Raw genomic sequence first — 6,855 nt, 5'->3', positions numbered from 1 at the left:
AATGTCAAATTAGAAAAGCTAGCACTAGCTACAGTAACTGAATGTTACTGTACCCGTGTAGCATAGCAGCAGGCAGAGCTGCAGCGAGCAGCACGGGCGCCTGGTGCGTGCGGTGCGTGTGGTGGGCGGGCGCAGGAGCTCAGGCGAGCAGCATGCCGCGGCGTGAGCAGCAGCAGAGGCCAGGGGCGTTGGGCGCAGGCGGCACGGTCGCGGCGACTACGGGCACGATCAAGGGCAGGGCTGGTGCGTGCGGGCGTGGTGACGCGCGTGTGGCGGGTCGGCGAGCGCCGTACGGGGCGGCGCTGGAGCAGTAGCAGGCGAAGTAGCACTAGACCACGGCGAGGCCGGCGCGCGTGCATAGAAGCAGCCACAGCACGCACGCACGTACGCGTACGCGGCAGCTCGGACGAGCTCGGGGACGGCGGCCTACGGCGCAAGAATGGGAGGGAAGAGGATGTGCTCACCGAGCAGGCACAAGGAGGCCCGTTGAGTGGCTTAGGAGCAGCAGAGGTGGCCGGTGTTGGCGACGGCGGCGGCGACCGAGACGGATGGAGGTTGAGGACGGGGAAGCAGCGGGTGTCCCGGTGGCTTCCGGCTCGATCTCGCCCATGTAGTCGAAGTAGGCGACGAAGACGGTGCCCCTGGCGTGGTGTCTGGCAGCGAGGAGGCCATCGGCGACGGCTACACCGACGACGCGTCCATGGCGGAGATCAAGAAGGAGGGGGATCTGAGGAGGGAGGCAGAGGGAGATGGGGGCGAGCAAAACTAGGGTTGGGCGCCGGTGACGCGGGGGTGGCTTATAGGCGTCGGGGAGGTCGGGGATGGCCGCCACGCATGTCCCTGGCGCCATGGATGGCTGCCACACCCCTCCATCGTCCCTGTAGCGAGGGGAAGGGGATAAGTGGGAGTGGGCTGGTATTGTACTCAGGTGGGTCGGCCAGTTGGGCCGTCTGGCCCAGTTGGCCAGGGAGGCCTTTCTCTCTTTTTTTTTGTATTGTATTTTCCTGTTGTTTCTTTCTTTTTTGTTCTCTTTTATTTTTAGTTTTTGTAAAAATACTAAAGTGGCACCCAAAATAGATGTTACAATTTATACCACAGCCACAAACAACTTGCACTGAAATAAAATAGTTTTGAAATTGTTTGTCATTTTAAAAGCATTTATATAATTATTAATGCTGCTATTTTATTCCTTTTAGAGTGTTTAAACATTTTATAAAGGTGTGGTTTGACCAACATAATTACCTATGCATTATTTGGCACAACCCGAACATTTTAGTTTTAGTCTTTGAAAACTTTTGTTGTTTGCCTGATTTTTAAATTGAATTAAAATCGGTTTCGAACTAATGCGAGATTAGCCACAGTACTCGAGGTGATGTGGCATCATTAGCGGAGGGTTACTGTGGCGTAACTATCCAGGCGTCACAATTCTCCTCCACTACAAGAAATCTCGTCCCGAGATTTAAGAGGTGGAATAAGGGGCGAAGGTGTTGGTAGCGAAAAACCTAACGAGTCTTCTCGGTCTTGGCTTCCCTTTCGAAGAGGTTGATCCCTTTCGTTGATGTCTTCATTTCACTGCTTCAAGTCACCATGATCAATTTGTCATCCTTTCTTCGGGATCTCCATCGTACTTATGAATAGGTAAGGGGCAGCTCTACAACGATAGGATGTTACAAGGGAAAATCTTCTGGGGGTTTCCCAAGTATGAACATATGAGTATCTCTCGAGTTGAACAAATGAAACACATCGACAGCAAAGTAAGACGGTGCAATAAGAAGTTTCAAGCGGATAGGCAATCGTTCATTGCCTGAAACAGAGTGTGAATGGGGTTCAGAGCAACGGGAATAAGTATTGTGTCCGATACCAGAATTGATCACTAGGAAGGTGGCTCGCAAATTACATACGAAGTCAAGCTATAGGAATAACTTTGGCAACAGGGTGTATAGGAGAGTCAGGTTTCGATCCTGTGAAACTGTGGGTTATGGGCCCACCATGTGGTTCTTTTTTTTATATAATAGGAGCAGTGACATCTTGCACGGTCATGATAGCAAGGCATGTCAGGGAGTACCATGTCAGCTATGTCGGCAACAACGTTGGTACCAAGGGCGAGGGACGAAGAGAACCATTTTCCTGCTCGTTGAAACGAGGTGGACCAATAGGCAAGGTTCCCGTCCATCGGTGGTTACCGGAATGTCATCATCAATAGTAACAAGGTCTTACTGACAGAGTTGTACATCGAGGTGTTTGCACAAGCAGTGGATTATTACTGCTTATATCATATAGATCATAGAAAAGGTTTAAACAAACAAATGGAAGGAAATATGATCATCAGATTAAACAGAACAATGGAAAGGAAAATATGTTTAAACACATATTTCGAGGGTATATCCTTCCCAAGGACAAGCAGAGCAAGATATCCATGACAGGATATAAAGTAGAAAACCATTTAGGTAAGGGGGGAGGAATCTCATGATATTACTCATACAACGGTGTTAGGATAATTGATAATTAAAATATAGCATCGTGCTTCAAACGTGCCTGTTGAAAATCGGAATACCATTGACATGCTTCGAGATAGCAGTGACATGGTCTTCAGGTGAAGATCAGACTTTGGAAACACGAAGGATCCATCAAGAATAACTTGTAGAATAAGTCTTACAATTTCCTCATGGATGAATGGATAACCTTGCTGAAAAGGAATCTATAATGATAGGTCCTCCAGCCGGGGGGTGCTAGGCATGACATCATGTTACCAGGTCATCAAAGGATCAACGTCATAACTCTTGGAAAGTTGTCCCAACCATCATATCTGACCGAGATTCAGATCCGATTGGTGTCAGGATACCTGAGACTCAGGATGTCCGAGAAGAAAAGGCGCAACACAAATCGTTGAAATGGCATTGCAAGCTTCTCAGGAAATGAACTATGGGAGCGGGTTTCTGAAGCAATAGTTCACCATTAAACCAGGGAGAGGACAAGGAGGTGTCTGGTGGACTCAACGGCAATTCACCGAGATTCCCAAAAGATGGATTTCCACCATTAAGTGAACAAGGAGATAACATTTGTCAGATCAACTGATATAAGGAAGTATGCTCGAGGAAAACATACACAATTAAACATTGGTTGAAGGGTGCGCCCGAAGTACGGGTTGGGTTGCACGACCAATGTTAGAATGGTGATTCAATTAGCGAAGGACTTAGAATGAACTATCGCCCATTCACTTCAAAGCAATAGGGTTGCTAGAAGTTTTGAATTCACACGTCATAGCTCCATTGTCGGTATTCCGGTTGAAAACAATACGGGGACCAAGGAATGAACGAAGATGGCAAGAAGTATTAAGATATCAAGAATTATTAAGAGGTGGTGAAATTCTCACCACATTCTTGACAAAAAGTGATGGTAATACTTCCGAGGTAAGGAAGATCAACTGCTGGGTAGCAGTGATCTCAAGGTTTACACAAAACGCGAACAAGTTGTGTTGAACGGAAGGCAATAAAGTGGTCGATGAGAACAGGAATCATCGAGGGGCAAGGATGGTATTACCCATCATGAATTCAATTGAACTCCTGGAAGAGCTCATAAGGTTGATGGTGATCACGACACAATTGTCGAGAGATTTCATGCAGATGTAGTCAATCAGCGACGACATCAAGTCAAAGGAATGATGAAGCAAGAGGTTATTGGAACCACAGTTACGACACAAACTCGAACTCAAGCTTGTTGTTTAAGGTGAAAGGGTATGACGAGGAAAAAAAATCGACGTAAGGTTTGTTCATCGTCGAAAATTGGTGCTCCGAGAATAAGGACCAGGTAGCACCGTTAGAATCGTCACGTCAATGATATAGCCAAACAGGCTAGGAATGGCGTGATCGGGTACAAACTCGTACTTATAGAAGCTTACTGAAGAGTTGTTGAACCGTAGAGTGGACTCGGTTCAGTTATCGGTGTCTTTGAGTGTTCAATAACTCCGAGCCCATGAAAAATTGTAATCGGTGAGTATGTAGTACTTGATGAAGAACTCATAAGAAATTATGCAGTTCCAAGATAATCTCGAGATACCAGGTGGTAATACTCGACGACAGATCAAACTAGAAGTTGAACTGGGGTATTGCTCTATAGAAGACAAGTGCTTAAACTTGCACAGGACATGATATTTAAAGGAGAACATGGTCAGAACCACGATTGCAAAAAGGCCAGATCTCAGATATAAGATGAACTTATACCAAGGGAATAATTGATTTTAAAAGAAACTTCGATGAGAAGATGTACATCGTGTCCATGGGCATGAACGCAAAGTTCAAGGTCGACTCCCACTTCTCCAATGCACAACCTTTCATTCACTTCTCGCGCTCAATGAAGTTGTAGTTTTGAAATTTTATCTGGCAAAATACCAGAAGAGTACAACTCGTGAAAACTTTCGAGTTCACACCTATTAAGGAAGGCATAGGTTCAACCCATTGGGGCATCTTAGAATCATATACCAAATATTCAGAAGTAATTAACTCAAGCTCAAAGGCAGAGCATGGTTGAGAAAGCAGAGGATACAATTTACCAAAGGCATTATGTATCAGAGGAAAGGCTCACAAGGTTATTGAATATGAAGGGCGTTGTCAGATAAAATCCAACAAAGGATCTGGTGGTCCACAAGGGATCTGACGTGAGCATCGGTACTCAACTAGAGGAAGAAGATTGCAAGGAGATCAGATTATAGAAACAATTGACTAACTCAATTGTCAAATGCAAAGGAATTATGATTTCCAAATCAAGGGATCAGAAGCAATGCTCTGAGTAGGGATGGATAAGTTGAATAGCCTTAGGGTACAATCAATGACAATTGGATTGGTCGAGAACCAATTCCAGTTAAAAGAATGGCAGCTTAGCCGGAGAAGTAATTTATAAGGATCAATGATGATTGCGTGCATTCGCAAACATATTGAGTCAACAGACTCAAAATGATAATGACAAGGAATGTCATTAAGACTACGAGACTTATGGGATTAACCATAATGCGAGCAAACAAGAATTTCAAGAGCCAAAGGCTCCAGAGGATTTTCGGAAGATCGAATAGTATTTTGAAGACTTTTGTGAAACTCATGAACAACTGGGGATGAGCGGATACTTGACAAGTGCGGCGATTTATTTGAAGGGGTATTCATGTGGCAAAGAACTGCTAGGCAGTAGGCACGAAGTATTCTCGGAACAATAGAGAAAACTTCGGGTATCTTGTAATAACAAGAACAATGGGGAATGATCGTAAGAATGGCAAGTGTAAGTAGTTATCCATAAGGATTTATCGGTGGTCGGGAATAGCAAAAGTGATGGGCACAAAGTCTCGAGAGAATATCAAAGAGTATCTCCGAAATCTTCTGGTGCAGTCGGTGACCATCTGGACTGAAGGGGCTCTTCGGGAGAAAGTATTTTCGAGAACCTAAAGTTAGTTTTTAGTAAAAATCATTTAACCCGAATAGAAGAGGGTTCAGAATCCCAGAGTAAAGGTCGAGGAATAAAAGATCCTAATACCTCCCGATGGCGACGTGGGCCCATGGGCCACACAGCCATGTTAGTAAAAGTTTTTCTACGACTAGACTCGACTTCGGCCAAGGAGTTGGAAAGGGGGATTCCTACAGGCAGTCGGCTCTGATACCAACTTGTGACGCCCCCGATTCAATTGTACACTAATCATGCACGCAAATGTGTACGATCAAGATCAGGGACTCACGGGAAGATATCACAACACAACTCTACAAATAAAATAAGTCATACAAGCATCATAATACAAGCCAGGGGCCTCGAGGGCTCGAATACAAGTGCTCGATCATAGACGAGTCAGCGAAAGCAACAATATCTGAGTACAGACATAAGTTAAACAAGTCTGCCTTAAGAAGGCTAGCACAAACTGGGACACAGAACGAAAGAGGCGCAGGCCTCCTGCCTGGGATCCTCCTAACTACTCCTGGTCGTCGTCAGCGGGCATCACGTAGTAGTAGGCACCTCCAGTGTAGTAGGAATCATCATCGACGGTGGCGTCTGTCTCCAGGGCTCCAGCATCTGGTTGCGACAACCAGGTAGAAGGGAAAGGGGGAAAAGAGGGAGAAAAGCAACCGTGAGTACTCATCCAAAGTACTCGCAAGCAAGGAGCTACACTACATATGCATGGGTATATGTGTAAGGAGGCCATATCAGTGGACTGAACTGCAGAATGCCAGAATAAGAGGGGGATAGCTAATCCTGTCGAAGACTACGCTTCTGGCAGCCTCCGTCGTGCAGCATGTAGAAGAGAGTAGATTGAAGTCCCCCAAGTAGCATCTCCAAGTAGCATCTCCAAGTAGCATCTCCAGTAGCATCGCATAGCATAATCCTACCCGGGGATCCTCCCCTCGTTGCCCTGGGGAAAAGCGATCACCGAGTTGTCTGTGGAACTTGGAAGGGTGTGTTTTATTAAGTATCCGGTTCTAGTTGTCATAAGGTCAAGGTACAACTCCAAGTCGTCCTGTTACCGAAGATCACGGCTATTCAAATAGATTAACTTCCCTGCAGGGGTGCACCACATAGCCCAACACGCTCGATCCCATTTGGCCGGACACACTTTCCTGGGTCATGCCCGGCCTCGGAAGATCAACACGTCGCAGCCCCACCTAGGCAAAACAGAGAGGCCAGCACGCCGGTCTAAACCTAAGCGCACAGGGGTCTGGGCCCATCGCCCATAGCACACCTGCACGTTGCGAGGGCGGCCGGAAGCAGAACTAGCCCCCTTAATACAAGAGCAGGCTTACGTTCCAATCCGGCGCGCGCCGCTCCGTCGCTGACGTCTGAAGTGCTTCGGCTGATACCACGACGCCGGGATACCCATAACTACTC

This window comes from Triticum dicoccoides, chromosome 2B (genome assembly GCF_002162155.2).
Source record: "Triticum dicoccoides isolate Atlit2015 ecotype Zavitan chromosome 2B, WEW_v2.0, whole genome shotgun sequence".
Lineage (NCBI taxonomy): Eukaryota > Viridiplantae > Streptophyta > Magnoliopsida > Poales > Poaceae > Triticum > Triticum dicoccoides.
Note: the sequence above shows the minus strand (reverse complement) of the source record.